The sequence below is a fragment of the Lepisma saccharinum genome, chromosome 21 (genome assembly GCF_977018435.1).
Source record: "Lepisma saccharinum chromosome 21, izLepSacc3.1, whole genome shotgun sequence".
Lineage (NCBI taxonomy): Eukaryota > Metazoa > Arthropoda > Insecta > Zygentoma > Lepismatidae > Lepisma > Lepisma saccharinum.
The window spans coordinates 58,281,311-58,303,815 of record NC_139249.1 but is presented as its reverse complement, the minus strand read 5'-3'; positions in this window follow the sequence as shown (position 1 = coordinate 58,303,815).

Here is a 22,505-nt window from a genome sequence, read left to right as displayed (position 1 = left end):
AAACCGAAGTCGTAAATTCAAACTATGACAGATTGCCATTTCTGTCATTGAAGAACTTTCAAATCGAAGGTTAAAAATGTTAATTACGGTATATTTGATTGTGTATTCCGTTCCCCCCAGAACGCAGCCCTCTCCGAAAAAAAAAAAAATCGGTGCACTCTAGTGCTGACGTTCAAATGCAATAATTGAAAAACGAATTTCGTATTTTTAAAATGCTTTCTCTTTTGTAATATTCCTCATTATGTCAATTATGGGCATATGATCATTAGTATTCAATCATCAACAGCGCATTTTTTCTTGCCTTAGCGTTTCGCGAAACTTATGCGTATACACTCGGAAAATTTTGGGACTATAGCAGGGGAAGGGGGCACGTATCCTCATACCCTCCACAAAATCCACCAATTCAACACCACATATTAAAAATATGTTAAGGATTAACTTTGCCCTCCTCCCTACTAAGAATTCCTGGCTACGGGCCTGCAGCAGTACATCTCAGTGGAGACAGTATCATCTACAACTGGTTGAAATTACTGCAATATACTTCGATGCCACTCTATAAAAACGCGCCATCTAAAATGACGCATTCACCGTACAACTTCACGTTCGGTCAGGGAGCAACACTTTTCTATGGCATCATGATAACACAGCCCACATCAAGATCCGGTAAACTTGAAAATTGACTTTGCAATTTTGCTTAGAATAGGATGTGTAGGTATTGCAAACACATTTTCCAGCACATGTTTATTATCTCTGTCTCTCTTTTACCGAAAAGGAACTTACGAAGTTCAAAGAAAACTCCAAATAATCACTTGACAACTTCTGCACCAACACACATAAAAATCTGGTCATTGAAAACACGTAGGATGCAAGAGTCAAATTAATGAAATTAGTCATGGACTAGTAATATTCGTGAATCCCACTGTACATCATGTACTTCATGACACTTTCAGGGATATAGCAATTTGAAAAAGTGCCATTTCGTAGTTTTTTTGGGTGGCATTTACGAGGGTCACTATTTATATTTTGAGCCTTGGCAACACTGATTGAAGTTAGGCGCGATTTGACGTTTGCACGGAATCGTCTGGCATTATTGACCATAACGTACTTCAATAGCTTCATTTGTGATGTTTATGTTGCCTTGGAGATTGCGCGACAACAATAAAATGGAATTAACTCGTGAACATTTTCGTGCGATGATATTTTACGATTTTCGACGTGGATTATCAAGACAAGAGTGCATCGATCAACTTACTTCCACATTTGGCGATGAAGCCCCATCCTTGCCACTGTGAAACGCTGGTATAACGAATTTAATCGTGGCCGCCATTCGCTCACCGACGAGATTCGCGAAGGTCGTCCAAAATCAGTTGTTGTTCAAGAAAACATTGATGCTGTGCAAAACCTAATACTGCAAGATCGTCATGTGACATACTGTGAGATTGAGGCAACCATAGGCATTAGTTCCACCAGCATATATAAAATATTACATGATCATTTAGCTGTGAGAAAGGTATGTTCTCGTTGGATCCCACACAATTTGACAAAAACTCAAAAAGACGCTCGCGTCAATTGGTGCAAACAAATGCTCAATAAATACAATCGTGGTGCTTCAAAAGACGTATATAAGATTGTAACAGGAGACGAATCATGGATATATGCATATGAGCCGGAACGTAAACAGCAGTCGACTGTATGGGTATTTCAAGATGAACCCAATCCAACAAAAGTTGTTAGCGCTCGAAGCACATCGAAAGAAATGGTCGCCTGTTTTTTCGGGAAAACTGGTAAAGTGGCAACTGTGCCTTTAGAGGAACGTAGAACGGTCAACTCTGAATGGTACACAACAATTTGTTTGCCAGAGGTCTTCGGTTAAATACGGAAAACAAACAAACGCCGTCGGATCATTCTTCATCAAGACAATGCCAGCTGTCACACATCTCGTCTAACAACCGACTTTATGAACAGTCAAAACATCGAATTGATGGGTCATCCGCCGTAGAGTCCTGATTTGGCACCCAATGACTTCTTCTTGTTCCCGAATGTCAAGAATAAATTGCGTGGACAACGATTTTCGTCGGCGGAAGACGCCGTTGATGCGTTCAAAAACCATATTATGGAGGTGTCTCAAGAAGATTGGAAAAACTGCTTTGACAAATGGTTCGAAAGAATGCAAAAGTGTATTGACCATAAAGGAGAATACTTCGAAAAACAATAAAGCAGTTTTCAATGCCAAATTCCTGTTTTTTCATTGTTAGGCTCAAAATATAAATAGTTACCCTCGTATTTGTTCGATGGTATTCAGTCTCACGAAACTTACAATTTCTTCTAATCTTATGAACAAGGATGTACCTCGAATCGGACAGTAAAATTGATCAGAGTTTCTACTTTTGTTATTGTTTTTTATTTACACGTTGTTCCTGGTCGTTAAATTTTTAAATAAATAAAAAAATATTTAATTAAAACCTGATTTTCGCAAGGCAAGTAAAGGAAGGGGGTTGGGATGCTCAGACACTTAATGTTTAAGAAAGACTGACAACTTCTATTGAATTAAAGTAGAGTTAAGTGTTAGTATTTTATGAATGTTATATTTAATATGCGAGACTCACAAATTACATAAAAAGTAGTAACCTATGATAATTATTGACAAACCAATGTGGTTTTGAAGCAGATTTAAAAATACCCTCCCCAAAAAAGTCATTAATCAGGCGTTGGATTTACGAAAGGGAGACACATGTGTTTTTTAACTGAAATATAAATAGTCCTGCTCATCAGATTGAGCCGCCTGCTCAACTCATATTGATTGCTTTTGCTGTGAGCCTGTAAAGATGTTATATCGATGGAAACTTAATAGAGGTTTTGATCATTTTTGCCGTTTACCAGATCAGGCTAGTTTGAAAAGAAATAGATCTAAAAATGTTCTTGCTCGCTTGGCTCGTTAAGCAATATCTGTTTCGTCTTTTCATCCGGTGTATGTGAAAGATTACACTACTAATAGTGTTGGTATAAACTTACTTTAAAGCAGGTTCATTATTTATCCCGCATGAGAGGGAAGCCAGCAGTCGGTAGGTAAGCCAGGTCCCAATATTGGGCTATAGCGCTATTGGATTATTATTATTATTATGGATTATTTGGTAATACGTTGCTAGTGTGGTACACAATCACGTGCTACCAGGTGTTTTACCCGCAATTGTGGCAGAAGGCCTGTGTGGCGTCATAAATCCAAGATGGCTACCGCTTCATGCACTAACTAAGCAAATCCATCATAACGCCTTTAATAGTGGTTTTGGAAAAATAATTATACATACATGTTTTCTTCAGAATTGAAAAAGGAACAAAATTGATTCTTACAGTTTTTTTCATATCTCGCACTATTATGGAGATATATCCAGTGAAACTATTTCGTGCCCTTTTCTGTAAGGATTCTATGCATATTTTACACTTTGCTTGACATTCTGGCATACAACAAACTTATAACTATCGCTACAAACAGTCGTATATCAATTTCATGATCGATTTCGCCGATATCTCATCCGACAGCGACAGGCAGATTGGGACACCGAATTCTCCGGGATATCAATGCAGGATAGTAGATTCTGGAAATTATTAAGAAACTATCTACGAAAGAATTCACAATCCGCTGTCTACTTTCTCCACGGTCCAAATGACATTGTCTACACACAAGAGGAGAAGGCTAAAGTGTTCTCTACACACCTAGAGAACGAATTCCACACACCAGATCAACCGCATAATGACACTTATAACCAGAATATTCAACATCGACTGGAACAACTACGTCATGAACCACTCACAGCTTATCCACTTCTCACAACCCACCAGGAGTACAAAAGGTGTTATATATCTTCTCCAATGCTATTTTCCTTACTGGCTACATCAAGTTGGAAACTAGCAAAAATAATCTTCTTGCCAAAACCAGGAAAGAACATTCTTCTACCACATAATTATAGACCTACGTATAAGCCTTCTGAGCCATGTTAGCAAAATCTTTGAATATATACTACTCAGACGATTACAAGATGTGGTGGATGAAAAAGGCTTGCTACTGTATCATCAATTCGGATTTCGTAAACAGTACAGTGCTACTACGCAACTGGTCCGAGTAGTGGAGTATGTTACAGGACACTTTAATCTCAGTCGATATTCTCTAGGAGTATTTCTCGACTCGCACAAAGCCTTTCATCGAATTAGGCATTCTGGATTACTTGTAAAACTATCTGAATTTGGAGTTCCTATTCATTTGGTGCAATTATTGGATCAGTATTTACAAAATAGACAATTTCAGTGCAATTTTTAGGGATTCGATCCATCGTTAAGATAAGTGCTGGTGTTTCTCAGGGAGCTGTTCTATCTCCACTTCTATTTGCTTTATATACCAGTGATATCCCTGTCACTCATAAATGCATGTTAGCGGATGAGACGGATGGAAGATTGGTCTACTCACTGGCACATGAAGTATAGTTCACTGAAGAGTGCGGCGGTTTTATTTACACGTCGATATAGACAACTCCCGAAGATTATACGACTCCAGGGATCTTCTATACAGGACAAGCCTTCTGCAACATATCTAGGAGTGGTTTTGGACAGAAGACTAAATTTCCATAAACACATATCAACTGTGACAGCAAAAGCACAAACTCGGGTTGGACATTTGTACCCAGTTTTCCGAAATCCTACCTTGGAGCTGAAGACTCGCTTGCATGTGTATAACATGATGGTACGTCCCACACTCCTGTATGCGGCGCCAGCTTGGGATCATCTCCGTCCTTCGGTCATACGTAAATTGCAGATTACACAGAATAATGTCGCTCGACTTATTACTGGACGTAGCCGAGATACTCGTATCTCACAAATCCATGAAGACCTTGAACTGGATTTTGTTCAATCTGCTATATATGCCATGTATTACAACTTCTGAGCACAGATACAAAAGCATCCAAATCCAGCAGTTCGGAGCATCGCAACTTGACCACAGGTCCGGATGTCTCACTCCATTCTCCGAAATTTTGAACTCATATAAATTCAAAAATACTATTGTATTATTATGGTGTGTTACATATGCTCCCCGTTTATGACTACTTCCAAAGTACTGTTTTGAATGGGGCAGATTAGTGTTCCTTGATAGTGCAGCTATAAAAGCACAGATTGTGATTTTGTTGTTACTTTATATATTGTCATCATTATTATTATTTTCTGTGGTTACATTTTGTTTAATGTGTCTTTAAAGTGTTGTGCAAAAATGTAGTTTGTGATTTGAAATTTTCATCAGTGCACCGAACTATTGTATGCTTTGGAAAATAATAGTAATTATTTTCCGCCTCTGTCAATGCGAAATGATAACAAGGAACTCAATAATTTCGAATTAGTGAAATAATACAAATGCAATCTTGTCCAAATCCCGGCGACAGTCGATCAGGGTTATAGCAAGAGCAATGTTGTACATACACTACTTTGTAAGAACATGAAAGTAAATCAAGGGCCCAATGGTCCCGATACTTACAAAAGAGAACATGCCAATAAATCATTGGCATTGGCATTGTAGTTCGCATATTTTCCGAGGTTTCACAAAGCTTAGTGCTACTACATATGGTGTTCTAAAATTTCGTCAGTGGTAAGATTTTCACAATTCAGAACAGTCTACATTTTTCGAATGTACAGAGCGAGGATGGTAGGACTGTTACAGCTTTATTTTATCTCAAATTTGAAAATAAAATGTGTTAAGAATGGTACATTTGAGACGATAAGACGCGAAGAACCACATTTTTAGATTGTTTAACTGAAATTTCTGCAGCAACTAGATATTGCAAACGCCTAGAAGGTAATATCATCGAGCAAAATTTGAAGATGCTTTTCAAAATGATGTACAAGAAAATTATTTTACACAGCAATTAAGAGGATATATTTCAAAATTATGTCTGGAATACATTTTTGAGGTCCAAAGCAAGTAAACCTACAGTAATTAATGTTACCTCATAATTCACAAATTAAAAAAAAAAACACACATTGAGTTTTTGTTTTAAGGTCACTTTATGTGCACACACTTCATTCATGTACATATCACAACAGGGTATCGAATCCGGAACCAGTTTCGATTTCAAGGCAATGACGTTACCACTACGCTATCGGGTACGCTCAAAAGTAAATAAAACTTTAAATGTATAATATGTAGCGTATGTCATCAGTCCCAAAATGGTGTCTGTGATCAATTCGAATTTTTTATTACTTTGACCCGAATTTTTAACTCAGCCTAAATACCTTAGAGCATTTTTATAGTTTTACGCACAAGAAAATGCCTCCCCCGTGGCACACTGGTAGCGTTGTCGCCTTGTAATCAAGGGGTCCCGAGTTCGATACCAGGTGGAGGAACATTATGGTTCGGTTCCAACTTCAAACTGTAGATGCAGTTCCTCCCGACTACTCTTATTGTGCATAACTTGGACTTGAAATAACAAGTCAATCAATTAGACACAAGTAAAATTAATCGTTATTTATAGAAGACTGTGTCACAAGTTTAATTCTCCAATGCATGAAACATAAAATTTGCATCACTCACTTGATATAACATGAATTACAACAACCTTGAATTTGATTTTGATTTGATTTGATTTATTTTATTTTACTTCGCGTTTTGTGCCTCTTGGCTAATTTGCGAAGATGGGGATGAGTGATGAAATGATGAAATTGATGAATGGACATTCACAAACAACCATGCCCGAGCGGGATTCGAACCCGGGACCCTTGGCGTCGCAGCGCGATGACAACCTTGGAAATATGTTTGGTAGATGCGGGGTGTGCTCAAATATAAGAGCAAAGAGTCAGACAATACCAAAATAATCAACTATTCTCTAACAACTTACTCGTAATAAGAGCACCAATATCCCTCTTATGGAGGTAGATGAGCACTAATTGAGCACTAAACATTGAACTGGGAGTTTAACCTTTTGGATGTTCTGAGTGAGGCTAACTTCACAGCATGGGCGTCGCCATAATTTTTTGCAGGGGGGCTCAGGAAAATGATAAGAGTTGAAGAGTAGAAAAAATAGTAAGTATTATTACCACGGTTATAGTTATAAGTGTTGTTATACAATAACAAATATTATAAACAGACAAAAATAAATTTTATTTGAAATAATAATAATAATAATTATTATTATTATTATATATATATGGGGAGACTCAATCTACCAAACGAGTGAATACCAGCACAACTATTTTCCATTATTTCTTTTGCATTTTACGCAGTTACTATCTAAAATGCAATTTGATATTAACTTTTGAACGTCTCGTTCAAGAAAAGGCTTTAAATGTTAGGGCCAATTATTCTTTTCATAAAGATTTTTTTTGTGTGTCCTCTCACCTATAACTGTAATTATTAGAATTTTGAAAACTATGAAACCATTTGTTCATTGAATGAAATGGTTCCTGTGTTTTTCACTCAATGTTTTCGATCCAATGAATTTTACTTTGAGTATTCTGTTCTAATACTAAGTAAATGAACTTTATTTCTGTTCTTAACAATTAGAGTAACAAACTTTCGGCTTTTTGTATTCTTAAATGAACAATGTCAATTTCCAGGGGAGGTCCACCGACCCCATCGACCCCCTTCCTGACACTCATGATTCAAAGGCGGCATAGATCAAAGGAAACAATTAATCACTAATAACTTTATTTTATTAATAGCACTAATTTTTCTTTCGTGCTGGTTGATCAGCACTTATTGAGCACTAAATCTTGGCTTGGCATATAACATTTTGGGTGCTGTGAGGCTAGCTTCACAGGCGGCACAGATCAAAGGAATCAATTAATCACTAATAACTTGCTTGTATTAATAGCACTAATTTTTCTTTCATGCGGGTTGATCAGCACTAATTTAGAACTAAATCTTGGCTTGGCATATAACATTTTGGGTGTTGTGGGTGAGGCTAGCTTCACAGGCGGCACAGATCAAAGGAATCAATAGGTATCTAATAACTTGCTTGTATTAATAGCACTAATTTTTCTTTCATGCGAGTTGATCAACACTAATTTAGCACTAAATCTTGGCGTGGGATTTAAACATTTTGGGTGTGGGTGGGGCTGGATTCACAGGCGGCACAGATCAAAGGAATCAATAGATCTCTAATAACTTGCTTGTATTAATAGCACTAATTTTTCTTTAATGCGGGTTGATCAGCACTAATTTAGAACTAAATCTTGGCGTGGTCTTTAACCTCTTGGGTGATGTGGGTGGGGTTAGCTTCACATGCGGCACATATCAAAGTAATCAATAACTTGCTTGTATTTATAGCACTAATTTTTCTTTCATGCGGGTTGATCAGCACTAATTTAGCACTAAATCATAGCACATGTTATGTAATTTGTGCTGTTGTGGCTGGGCCACCGTGATGTTAGCCTCACCCAGAATCATTTTCATTTTTCTGGTATATTAAAGTAGCACTAATTTTTTGGATTGCATATTTTGATAACACTAATTCGGCACTAGTTTTTAGAATATGTCTTATAATTTGTGCCGTTATGGGTGGGGCTGTCTTCACGGATCTACTGGACATGTATCTTAACACTAACCTATGCGGAACGTTTCAAAGTACACGTACCTTCATTCTCTTTTAGACAGTCTATACCTTTCTTTTCACATGTTTTTGATTCTCTAACAAAGAGAGAAATATTATTGTAATTAGCTGAAACAAGAAAAAAAATCATAGAAATAATTCTAGAAATAGGGTATTGTGCAAAATTCAGGATTCCGTAAGCATATATACCCTGTCTCAGTTATCTCTGGAGCAAGGGGGCGCATAGAGGCAGAGAACGTGGGAGTATCGAGTGGGCAAAGCGAAGCAGTGCACGCTACTGGCAAGGCAGGTAACTGCAGTCGCTTCCCCCTCCATGCAATCCCGTTCCTGTCACGTCTTCATTGGTGGATCCATCTCGCGTTACTACTTGCGCGCGCAGAGACTTGTTTTCGTTCGTCTGCTCCAGAGATAGTGAGGACATAGTGTAGTTGCACCGTTTATCAACGTTATTATTTTTTTTTGCAAAAATGCATTGACCCTAAAAACGTATATATCATGTCTGTAAAGTTGGTTATTAAAAGAATGAACATAAATAATGTTTAATGATGCTGCAGTGCATTATCGTGCTCTTGGAACGCATAGCGCACATTTCTCATGTGTATTTTGTCTTACCACGTGTCGCTGCCACCCAATGAAATTTTCAGTATTTCTGATAGCACTCTTAACGTTATTCGACAATCTTCTCTCACAATGACAGCAGCAATGTTGATGTTTTCTTCCGTAAGAACATTTACCGGAGCTCCAGGTCCACCTTCTTTTAAGATTGTTTGTCTCCCCCCCTTAAACATTTGAAGCCACCTTCGAACTGTGCTATATGTCTCCTATAGCATTGCATATGTTTCAGCTGACGATTAGTTCAGAAATTATGTGAATAAAAGAATAATAATAATTCTATATTAAACAGCTCACGTATTATTATGTGGGAACATCGTTTTCCTAAAAAATACAATATCAAGATTTTTTATTTTACATTGCAATCTGTTCTCATTATTACTGTAATACTTTTAAATACCGTATTTACATTTATCTACTCGGCTAATCACCCATATTAGTTTTGTTTTTATTTGTCATTAAAACTGTAATATTATTTAATCAAACATAAGAATGGCCATAAATCCTTATCCGTTCAAAGGCTTCCTTTAAACCGTGCATTGAAAAGGTGGAGAAAATATCCAAACAGGTTGTCGTAGTGGTTGTATTATTATGCTCCATTTAACAGTACTTTATGCAATGTAAAAGTGAATACACACACACACACACACACACACACACACACACCCACACCCACACACCCACACACACACACACACACACAAACACACAAACACCCTCTCCCCGCACAAACTACGCATCGTGAAATTATTTTGTATATGATCAGAGAATAATGGATTACCTTGTTTACATTGAAAGCCATTTTTGCTGGAAGACTGCTTCAACATTTTTTGGCCTGCACGATCCCCAGCATTAACTCCAGACTTCTTCCTTTGGACATATCTGAATGACACCGCATATTTAAACGACCCTCGCAAAATGCAAGAGCTGTAGTCAACATTAAATTCTGTGTGGGTAAGATATCGACTGGAACGTTACAGAAAGTGTTTCCAAAAAGTGATGAGTCTTTCATATTTGTGTGAAAATGCACAATAGAGAACATTTAGAGCTCTTGTCATAGCACATGTATGTATATTTTATTCAAAAGATTGCGTCACTTTTTGAACAGCTTGTATACACAGCCATGAACTCTGACTTTTGTGATTGTCACATGAACTATCACTGGTTAGTGAAGTGTGGACGAAGTCACGAGGTCGAATCTGGGAAGCTCAATGGTTGGTTAAATGTGTAATAGAATAGATCTATTGTTAGGTTGTAAGTTAGATTAGCATGTTGTACGAGGAGACTCCATACCCGATCCGCCTGAATAGTATAGCCCTTAGAGTATAGAAGGAATAGAGAGCGCCCAAGCGTGTTTCCCGGGTGAGGGGAAGGGTGTGAGGTAAAACCGCCATCTTGGGATGTTCCACAGTTACATATAATACATTGGTGGAAGTAGGGATTTGAACGTGGAATGTTCGTTTATAGTGCATACTGCATTCTATCTGTACATTTCAGTGACACTGCGAGTAGATAATAAATAAGAAGCTATGCCTCTGTGCACAGCTTTCGGATGCAACAATAGAAGTGGCAAGAAATGTTTTAAAAGAAGAAGGAATTGAGAGGTCCCAGATAAATATGCACATGATTACAACATACATATTTACGTTGATTATACAATACATGCATTTCTGTTGTGATTTTATTAGTGGTATTATTATTAACGGTATGTATAAAATTTTTACTTAAAAATTGTGACATATCGGAATAGCAAGAATCGGTCGCACGTTTCCTAAAAATAACTAGCCTATTGCAAATGTTTATATGTGTTGAGAATTTTATGGAATGTGAATTCATTTAACGAACAAAGAAACTTCAGAAATGGCAAAAGAGAGATGTGTCGCTTGGGAACCGTCCATCCGAAATAAATGAGACCTTCCGAACCGAAGCGACACGCCAAGCTGCATGTGTCGCTCGGACTGGGCTGTTCTCTTAATACAGTCCATCTTGTCGCCTCGGTTTGTTTGTGGGGCATGCACGTTTTTTGTCTTTCTTCAGACTGAAGGGGCTCGTGTCGCTTGTCGCCTCCAACAATGGAATTTTCAGATCGAATGTACACTCGTCTCGAGACAGCGAACGTTTACACCTGCCTTAGCGGCAAAACAGACCACACAAGACTGCATTGATGAAATCCTCAAAGCGGCACGCATCGCTTGTTGTTTCGGTATGAAATATCTCTATTCAGAACGAAGCGACAAGCAACACGTGCCGCTTGGAAGCGAACTCTCAGAAATCAATGCAACTTTTCGAACCGAAGCGATACGGTAAGCTGCATGTGTTACTCAGGTTAGTCCGTTTTCCCAATAGCGTTTATCGTGTCGCGTCGGTCTGTTTATTGCGGCGCGGTGAATGCTTGCTTATTTCATTACCATTTCTGGTAATAGATATAATAGAGCATTATCTACATGCGGTAAATGAACATGCCCCAGTACATAAAAGGTATATCTCTTTGTTTTTCATCAAAACTAGTTACTAAGAACTTCGTGTTATTGTTTCTGACGATTTAAACATAAAGAAACATAACAAGCAACCTTAATTTTCCCGATGAAATTCCCTCTCGCTGAATGTTAACAAATAGACGCAACAGCCGGGTGGCACATCCCAACATGGCGGCCGCCGCAAGCTATTTTGGCTTCAGGTGACGTCACACACGCTCTCTCTATCTTCTTAGGTATAACACCTTCGTTCTTATCTCTGGCTCGGAAATACTACAAGATTTTAATTGAGTTAACAACACCCATCCTGAACACAAAGAAACTATGGCTATTAACCTGCATCACTGGACCCTAAAAGGTTCGTGGTGGTCTGGGTCTATGGGTGTGCAACGTGGCCTCGCGTCCAGAAGAAGTGTTGTTATTCCCACCCAATTATTCCTGCCCGTTTCTGGTTATCGCATTTGCAATCCACGTTATGACGAAACTATCCCTGATAATGAGACTATAGCAGAGTTATATTTCATGAAAATTTAAAAAATAAGGTATATTACAAAATCGAAATAGACTAGTGTTTTTTTTAATCGATCACGAGAGAAGATGTGTTGTTTGGTCTCGTTCGTGACCTGTAGAAGATTCAGCATTTGACGACCTGATAAAATCACTCACAACGCTATACCGATAAACTGCTATGGTTTTTAAGGGAAAATAATATTGCCAGTATTTTGTGTCATTGCCGTGTTTTAATAATGCATATTATCTTTCTTCAATGTAAATATGTCCCATCAGAAACACAAGTTTATTGCCACATAAACATTTCATCGTACACTTCAGTAAATTACCATTTTTAATGTACTTAGGTCTATTCACTTTAGTCATTGTAATGAGAATCCTCGAAACCCTAATCAAATGCAACTAGTTCTTGCCAGCACCTTTACAAAAATTATCTCAAATCAGAAATCAGTGGCATAATAGTACAAGTTACAGATTCTCCTATGCACTGAATAAAGTATGGGATTGCCTGTTCTGTGACAAAAAATCAAGATTAAACTCTATTTTGCCTGCAGTATAGTCTGGTTTCCGACTGTTCAGATTTTAATCATTAATTTAATCATTTTAGTGGGACTTGCAGCACGCCAGTGAAGCAGCGTGTACAGTTGGGAACACATCCCCAAGACAGTCTCATTCCGCTGCAGTGAAACATTCAACCAAGACGTGCGTGTCTGTTGCTCACCCACAGTTCAGTTGTATTTGTTAGTGTATGTATTTAACCATGTGTATTCCTCAAATATACGGATTTACAAGAAATAACGTCTACTGCATTCGTACAAAATCAGTATGGTGAAGCAGTTACGGCAATCGCAAACATTTATGGCCCTCCATGCGGACGGATGCCATTGTGGACGTTATCAAGTGCGTAGTTTGTGATGTGAAAAACAGTCATTGCAGTACAGTTATGTGCGTGTCGCTTCAAGAACACACTCGGTACATTCGGTTAGTGTATTACACACAATGAACAGAAGCTTTAATGTGTATTACATACATTTAACATAGCAGCATACTTACATTTCTCAGTACGGGAACTGAGAAGGTTACGTGAACATTTCGGGCGTGGCACATTTTGCGCGCAGTTCATTTCGTCGCGGCAACAACGGAGCTCCGAGCAGCCTTGTTGACGTCTGGAGTCGGGAGCAGCAATCAGCTGTACTACAAGGATAGAGATTCAGAAATGTCTGTCACACCACATCCGGATGGGAAAATATTCTCCGATTACGTACTGGAAAACTACATAGAGGAGACAGCAAGGTAGGCCTATATATACTATAAATATGATAAACCTTATATATATATATATATAAAGGTAAAGTGTTCCCCTGTGCATAGCACCACGCCATGAAGGCGTATAGGGGGTGTGGGGGTAACGCCCCACACTTTCTTGATCCGGTCGTGAGTGGGGGTGATGTGATCAGCATCACGCCCCTGACCGCCTTTACCCCCCCAGGGTTTCCCCCAGGTACCCATGTTATTCGACGCTGGGTGGGCGCCGGGGCCGCTTCCACCGTTAGAAAAGTTCCCGGATTTGAACCGGCCGGGGATCGAACCCGGGACCTTGAGCATGGTAGTCAGACGCGTTACCGACTGAGCCACCGCGGCCACTTATATATATATAATTATAAGTTTTCTTTTATAATTTATTTTAATTTCATTAATTTTCATTTCCTTATTATTTTTCAGGCTTTCTCCCTCAATGTGGGCTGATGTTCTACCGACAGGAATAGAAGCGTCTCACAGGGACTATAATAGCCAGTTTTATTCGCCACATCCCAGTATTTTCATCATTTTACGAGTACTTAAGCAAATTAAAGCAGAAAGTGAAACAAAAATATCTTCTGTCCAAAGAGGTCATTTCAATGAGGGACGGAAGGATGATCTGCGAAGGAAGGTATTCATCCAGAGACACATGAATATCTTCAATTCATCGGTAAAAGGGTAAATTTTCCGTATACGGAAAACGGATTTCTTAAAATTTTCCGGAGAAATTACTTACCGAATGCAGTTTCTTTAGACTTGTGGAAGTTCGGAGAAGTGTTTTCTCGCATCGTTCATTGAATTTTGCCTGTAAATCATGTATTTTTGGATATAAATGTGTGACCGGAGCACGAAAGCTCTTGCATCCATTTACTTCCAGGTGGATGTAGCCTGTGTGTGATGACGTAATCCGGGTCAGTGTTTCCAAACACGCGTTTAGGTTACTGGTCACACGTTTCAATACGTATGTTCATTTGAACGCGCTGAACGTATTTAAAATGACGTGTGCAGGATGCGTGGTACAGTTGAAAGGCGTTGCAGATGTAGTATATTTCGTAGTAGAGCATGGTATTGCATGTTTCGTGATGATGTACGTTTCATGATTGTTTGTGATTTTGCATTTATAACATGCCTTTAACAGGGACTCTATAGAGAAAAACGAGTAGTCGGAGCGGAGGCGGAACCGCGGTAGCGGTAGCGTGCGGTAGGTCAATTACCCCAGGGACGGAGCCCGGAATCGGTGGGAAATTTGGACCCAAAAATTTCAAACGAAAATAATTTTTGAATTTAAATTTCCCACCGATTCCGGGCTCCACCCCTGGGATAATTGACCAACCGCCCGCTACTGCTACTGCGGCCCCGCCTCCGCTCTGCTCCGGCTACCCGGCTCTCTCTATAGAGTCCGTGTTAAAGGCAAGTTAGAAATTGGCCGGAGTCACCTGGCCCCAAATGAGCTCCAAACTTCAACTGCACATTCACTATTAGGAGACCAAAATTATTAAGTATAACGAATTTCACATTGCCGACATTCCTCTTCACCGGTAAATAATTAGCAATTGTGCCGATCGCGGAACACTCAATTTCGCTTATCTTGCACTTTCTACGCGTTGTGGGGTGGAAACACTGCATAACGACTACGGTGGTGAAACTGTGACCGCCATTTCGCGTGTTACGGAAGGGAAGAAACAACGAAGAAAACTTACTCGATATGTCGCAAATAGAGCTTATTTCCGTGAAATAAGCGAAATGCCACCTTCAACTATGTTTCTCAATGCAGAATACGTAAGTAGGAATATTGAAATTGACACAACTAGCTAGTTTCAGCCGTTTTCCGGATACGAAAAATTTACCGGAAAGAGATATTCATTGTATTCTAAGATTCCTTAAAGTTATGTGGTATCTTTTCAGCGATAACAATTAAGTTATACTCATTCATTATATTCATGAAAGTTTTGTTATAATAAACATGTGTAATACTTCTTGATATTTGACTTACTTCAATTCATCGGAGAAAGTTATTCATTGTATTCAAGATTCCTTAAAGTTATGGGATATCTTTTCAGCGTTAACAATTAAGTTACAAACAAAGTCATTCATTGTATTCATGGAAGTTTTGTTATAACAAACATGTGTAATGTTTGTTGATATTTGACTTTTTATGCAATTAATCCTCTATAGGCTACAGGTCAGCCATTCCTCAATCATAGATGTGGCAACGCAGCATTGTTTGTTGTGCGCTCGTGGCACCTTTAATATACCACGAGCCCACACTTGCATATTTTTGTACGCTTGTGGACTGCACCCGAATATGCAGCAGACGCTACGGGTATTAAGTCGGTACTTTCACCAAAAGCATGACAAAAGACTGGATAATAGAAGACAGTTTATTAACAATTCTAATTGCTTGAAAATTAACAGTAACACTCATTTAATATTAATATCGACATTATTACAATGCAAGTGACTCTCTCTGCTGTTTGGAGTCAAATGGTGGTTCGGATCCCACTTTAAACTGTAGGTTCAGTCCCGATTAGCCTTTATGTGCATAAAGTGAACTTAAAACAACATTTCACAGGGTGGTCACTCACCGGGAATTCCTTGAATTCCGGGAATTATGCGTGAATCATTGGCTCCCGGAATTTTTCTCCGTAGACGTGAAAAATTGCAACTTTTATTAATCCAAATCCCATTCAATTTATGAATGCTTAATAAAGCCCTGAGGTGAGTTTTTCACAATTTAGCTTTTATTTTTCTAAAGGAAGGAAAAGGAAGGTGATTGGAAAATAAAACAGAATTCTCTCAATTAGTTTTCTTTGTTAGTATCCTTTACAGGATAATCTATCTGACAGGCGGGAAATTATTGCAGGATAATAAATATTGAAGCTACTTAGGAAATTTGAGTTTGAAATTTTTATAGAAGTAACAATTTTTCGTAGATGAATATATCCCTTAACATTCGTGACGTGTTTCTTTTTATGTATTTTGAGTCCCAGTATGTGAAATGTCAAATGTAAACTCCGCACTTAAATTAAATATTTTAAATATATATACCAACCGTTTCATTGAAATGAATTTGGATACATTGGAATCGCACAGACCTCTTATATTGTTAATGTATTTGTGTGTGTCTGTGTGTGGGTGGTGAGAGGCGGTAATACTTTAAAAAAAGGTAAAGTTCTCCCCTGTGCTTAGCACCACGGCATGAAGGCGTATACACTTTCTTGATCCGGTCATGAGTGGGGGTGATGTGATCAGCATCACGCCCCTGACCGCCTTTACACCCCAGGGTTTCCCCCAGGTACCCATGTTATTCGACGCTGGGTGGGCGCCGGGGCCGCTTCCAACGTTAGAAAAGTTCCCGGATTTGAACTGGCCGGGGATCGAACCCGGGACCTTGAGCATGGTAGTCAGACGCGTTACCGACTGAGCCACCGCGGCAATGGTAATACTTAAGGTTGAAGTAAAGAAAGCATCTGCTTGTACCCTTGAATTTTTGGAAAGTTCGCTCTGAGAAGCGGGAATTATATTTAAATTTTATCATGATCATAGAGTGGCCACTTTGAATTCAATTCAATTCTCTCTGCTGTTAATTTATTTTTTCATGGGTTCAATCCACTATTTGTCTTTTTAAGAGTGGAAATTATCTAAGTATTATAAATTATGAAATTCTGTCTGTGTATGGATCCCCCCATCTTTTGTCTGAAGTGACGATCATTCGGATAAAGCTCAATAAGATAAATAATTACTAACACTGCTTCTACCAAACAAACTAAAATAATGTCAAACAACTAACTACGTACTTAACATAAATCAAACCGTCACCACTACGTGCAGTCAAATCCTATCCCCTGTTGTACTCGCTCGTCACGTCGGCATAAGCGTGCGCTCTGGGGGTTGTCAAGGGGGGCAATTGACCCCCTAATCATGGACGTCTGAAGATTTTTTTCCATGGAGCGACAAGCAAGGTATTTTTTCATGAAGCGTGTTGCCCCCTCAAAAAACACCACTTGAATGTGAAATTATCGCATTTATTTAAATTAGTACGACTGAAATCAAATTATAATTACATGTTAAATATATACTTTTAAGGTGACATTCGATTTCTAAGGGTGTGACCATCCTTGCCACCCTCCCCCTTACAGACGTCCATGTCCCTACATTATTATATACTTTCACCTAGAAATTTAGTGTAGAGGAATCTTATCGCCGGTATTAAACGACATTATACCCTTAAAGAAAATCAAGCATTTTGAAGCGATTAAAGTTGAAAACAACTACGGGAGAAGGGGGTACAGTGGCGCAACCACAGGAAGGTCAATGGGCATTGCCTCTCCCCAATCTTGGACGTAAATCAATTCTAGAGGTATAACCATTCAGGTAAAAGAATGCAAGACTAGTACGAGGTGCATTCAAGTTCTAAGGTCTCCTATATTTTCTCTCATAAACAACTTACACAACAGAGATGAAACTTCATTCACTTCTCAACATAGTCTCCCTCTAGACGTACACACTTTTCGCAACGTCGACGCCATGATTGCATGGCCGCCGCGAACGCTTCTTTAGGGGTCTGCTTGCCCCACTGGAAAATTGCCGATACAATAGCAGCACGAGAGGAAAATGTGCGGCCCCGGAGAAAGTCCTTCAGCGTTGGGAAAAGCTAAAAATCACTAGGTGCAAGGTCAGGGGAGTATGGACGGAGAATGTGATTCACTTCAGATTTGTTTTCCATGAAGAGCGGCTGAACAATGGCCGCCCAATGAGGAGGTGCGTTGTCCTGATCAAAGAACACAGCTTCATTTCCGGCCGTTTCTTTCGCAATGCTGGAAGCAACTTGGTCCTCAAATCAGTTCCATAGCTTATACCCATCATTGTGGTACCTTTAGGATAGAATTGCGTGAGTATAACGCCTTCGCAGTCCCAAAACATCCCTTTTCTCAGCAATGGAGTAACTGGCGTCTGGTTCGTTGGCGAGGCTCCTTTGGTTTGTTTTCATACGACGTTCAACATTCTTTGAACTATCAGACCCACGAACGCACATTGCTCACGTCCATGACACCACCACAGCATGTCTCAGTCAATTTAAGATGAATATCGATGGGTGTTACTCCACGCAGGTGAAGAAAATGGATATTAACACGCTGTTCTTTCGATGTAAGTGATGTTATTTCCAGTATCAAGAACATGTCCTTCGTTAGATAGCGCCACTAGCTACCTATAGGCCGTTTCGTGCTGTTATCTGGCCTCATCAACCTTCAAGAATGGATGCTTCTTCTCAAACAACTCTCACGTCTATAACTGCTTCTAGTAATGAAAAAAATAGGAGACGTTAGAACTTGAATGCACCTCGTAGAATCTAAGAGTAACAGGACAAAAAGATACAAGATGGAATTAGTTTTCACGTCTTTCTTGCATTGCTTCTTCCAGACGGGCAAGAGCACCTGCAGGGGGCACAAAGAGGCAATTCCCTCTCGATATCTAATTTTATACAAATAAAAATAAAATTCGTAAAATTTTCTTTCTCGCTTCGCTTTCAATATCTGCTTTTCTTACAGTCTTGTCAAGTTCAGAGCCGGAACTAGGGGGTGCTGGCAGTTGGGCCTGGGTACCGAATGATCTAAATCAAGAAAATGGAGCTCCTGAAATTTTTTTGTGCCATATTAAATCAATATTGTTTTCAATTTCCAAATATTTGGATATAAAATTTTCTTCCTCGCTTCGCTCGCAATTTTGTTGTTTTCGGTAATGCATTGTAAATTACCATTTGTAACTGCTAAGTACTTCAGACTCTTGCTGCTAAAACAGTTTTGTCTTAAGTGAATGAACACAATTGGGTTTTTCTTACCCGACTGAAGTTTCATCAATGCTTTTGCTCTCTCCCCTAATCAAAGGGTCTGCGCACGCCTATGCACGTCAGGTGTCCATTTAAACTGGTAGCAAGGTGTAGGTCAGCTGGAAGCGAAGGGAGTGATTCGGAATACCATACACCACAGATAAAGATATATCTTTATCTGTGCTTACACCCTGAACTGAATGAGTGAGTGACGTAATACCATAACTGCGCCGTCTATTGGCATTTGCAGAAACTAAACCTCTTTCTTTCATTTAGAGAGGTGAAGATTTTTCACAGGGCTACATGAGGAATTTTATGACCCGAAAGGATATATAAGTAAATAATCACAGTGTTCGTTATCTTTGAGAGCAAACGAAATGTGGGAGACCAGTTCGCGGTAGTTTTCTTGACTGGTTGATTTGGTTTATTGAATTTCGTTTTTCTGGGATACTTTTGGCTAATCGCGAAGATGAGGGAGACTTGTGATAAAATGAAATGGATGACGCCAGAGCCTCGTTAGTCTGCAGCAATACAGTCCAGGGTGTGCTACGTGGAAGAGAGGTTGACAGTTTGGTGTCTTTCGAAAAGGTTACTCCTCACATCCGAATGTACACTCACCGACAATAAAAATGGAACAACTTGATCCTGAAATACTCGCTTCCCTGCAAAGCGTTATGTGTGCTGCCTACCTCTACGTTGACAGGTGGATTTTAATAGCAAATTTTCAATGGCAACTTCTACCACCGCCGTAGAGTTAGGCAACACACATAACGCTTTGCAGGGAAGTGAATGTTTCAGGATATAGGTGTCCCATTTTTATTACCGGTGACTGTACACAGGGATTGTATTACTAAAAATATTTCTAAATGAGAAAATGTCTGATAAGGATTGAGACGTAAAGAGCAAGTTTTAAACAATACGTCCGCCTTACATGTAAGTGCAATTCCATTATACTTACAGTGAATGTGACTGTTACCAGGGAAACTTTCATTAACTTGGTAACCCCTTCTATACATTACTAATATGAAATCATTGTGTTCTTCAATGAGCCTTATTCGATAGAGAAACAAGTGTAAATATTTGTACAACGTAAGAACACGCCATGAGTGCTGTGTCAATAGCTGCTTCCTCTCACTTAAGATTCCCTCGATAATGAATTACAGCTCCTCTGTTTGACCACTCAATAGACACTTGTCTTAGCTGGTTTACTAAGGTCCAGAACGTCTCCAATGGTCCTATTTAATGCCTAGTTATTTAAAGATAGGCCTATTTATGTGTGAATACGTGATAGAACTTTCGATACGCCTTTCACAGCATCGACGTCTTATCACGAATAAAGAGTCATTCATTTTAAAATATTTGAGATGACAATGTCTTACAGTGAGATCCATGCAAAATTCTCCTTGACTATTTTCATTAATTTGTGTTCTTAAGCGATGGATTTTTATGTATACTGGTTCAGAAGTTGTCAACAGCTTGTTTTAAGTTTTCTTTTAATTCTTCAAGCTCTTATTGGGTCAAATAAAGTGCACGAACATGGTGATGGACAATTTGAACGGTAATATTCATCGATCTCACTGTAGCTGACAAAAATGAATAGGGAGGTACAGAGGGCACGAGAATGTTTTCTTGGATTCACACTTAATATGCCGCTAATTACCATACAAAAGTACATCTTTGGGCTAAAAGAGGATTTATTTTTCAAGTTTTTCTTGTTTTCTAGAGGGGGGGGGGTTAGTGTCTGCCCCTTAGTTGCTTTGTGCTATTTATAGTCATATCATGCTACTGGTCTATATATTTTCTAATAACTTGATATCACAGAAGCTAACCACACACACACACCACCATCACCACATGTCCTCAAGAATATTACCATCTTCCTGAATACTTATTGTCAAAGTTATTTTCAACAGTTCGCATACGTTTTATATTTTCAAAAGTTGAAAACAAGCTACTCATAATTCACAGAAATAAAAAGATTAGACTATTGACTGAACTGTATGCAAACGGTTGGAAACAACTACAACTGTTGGAAATAATTTTATGAACATTGTGTGAATATATTTATTCAATATATCTTTTTACAAACAATTGGAACTAACTGAGTTCAAACCGTTGTGACAACTTTATACGAACTACGTTGGAGAGAAATATATGCAGATTTATGAATCGTATGCACATTTTTAGGGACACCATTGAAGGACAGCGCATGCACACTTTGCTGGAAATAACGGAATGTTATTAATTTATCTAGTTTTGTTGGTGTTGTCTTGGTGTTGCAGTCGTTATGGTCGTCGTACAGACGAAATTTTCCTCGGTTTGAATCCTGGGTAGGGTGTTGTGCTTGTTTGTTCTATTTATTTAATTCACTATTTAACTTTATCGTTGCGATTAACGTAGAGGTGTAGAACAGCGATGCAAAAGCAACCAAAAGTCAAACACACGAGCAAATTGCTTTGCAAAAACTGCCTACGAACCTTTGGCTACTACCGAATTCAAACTGTTGCAAAAAAATTGCATACAAATTTATAGTGATAAGTGTGAGGCAATTCCATTGAAATTCCTATTGTTTGACAATAATAGGATGTCACACTGTAAAAAATCATGATAAAGCCAGTGATCATACACACAGGAAACTAAAGGCATCAAGTCTATTTGATGCACCAGAAACGCATCGATTGATGCAAAGTGGTTTCTCTCCACCCCCAAGAAATGGGTTTATAGTTTGATACTTTTTTGTGTATCGTTTGTAATGGTAACGAAGTGCATCAAAGCACGTATTTCCTTCAATGTCGAGCTGTTCTTTCTTTCTCTCTCTTCTTCTTCTTCTTCTTCTTTTTGGTGCACCTTTCTGCATAATTCTATTTGGTGTGATCTACAAACTTGATGCATTACTTTTCTGTGCGAAGGGGTGTAAAGGGTGAACCATTGCAAAGACACGTAAATGGCAACCTCCCTTCCTCGTAGTACGCCCTGGACTGGAGCAGACTAGCGAGGTTCTGGCGCCTGGACTCACAACCCGCATGGTCCTCTGTGGGGCTCTTGTGTCGTCCGTATATGTTTTTGATTGTCCCTTCATTCACATCATCTTATCACCATGCATCCTCATCCTTGCGATGAGGCGTGGTGTGGCAGAAAAGCGAAGTAAAAGAAATCAAGGTACCAATCAACAGGCACGTAGCCTGGGGGCCTACGTGG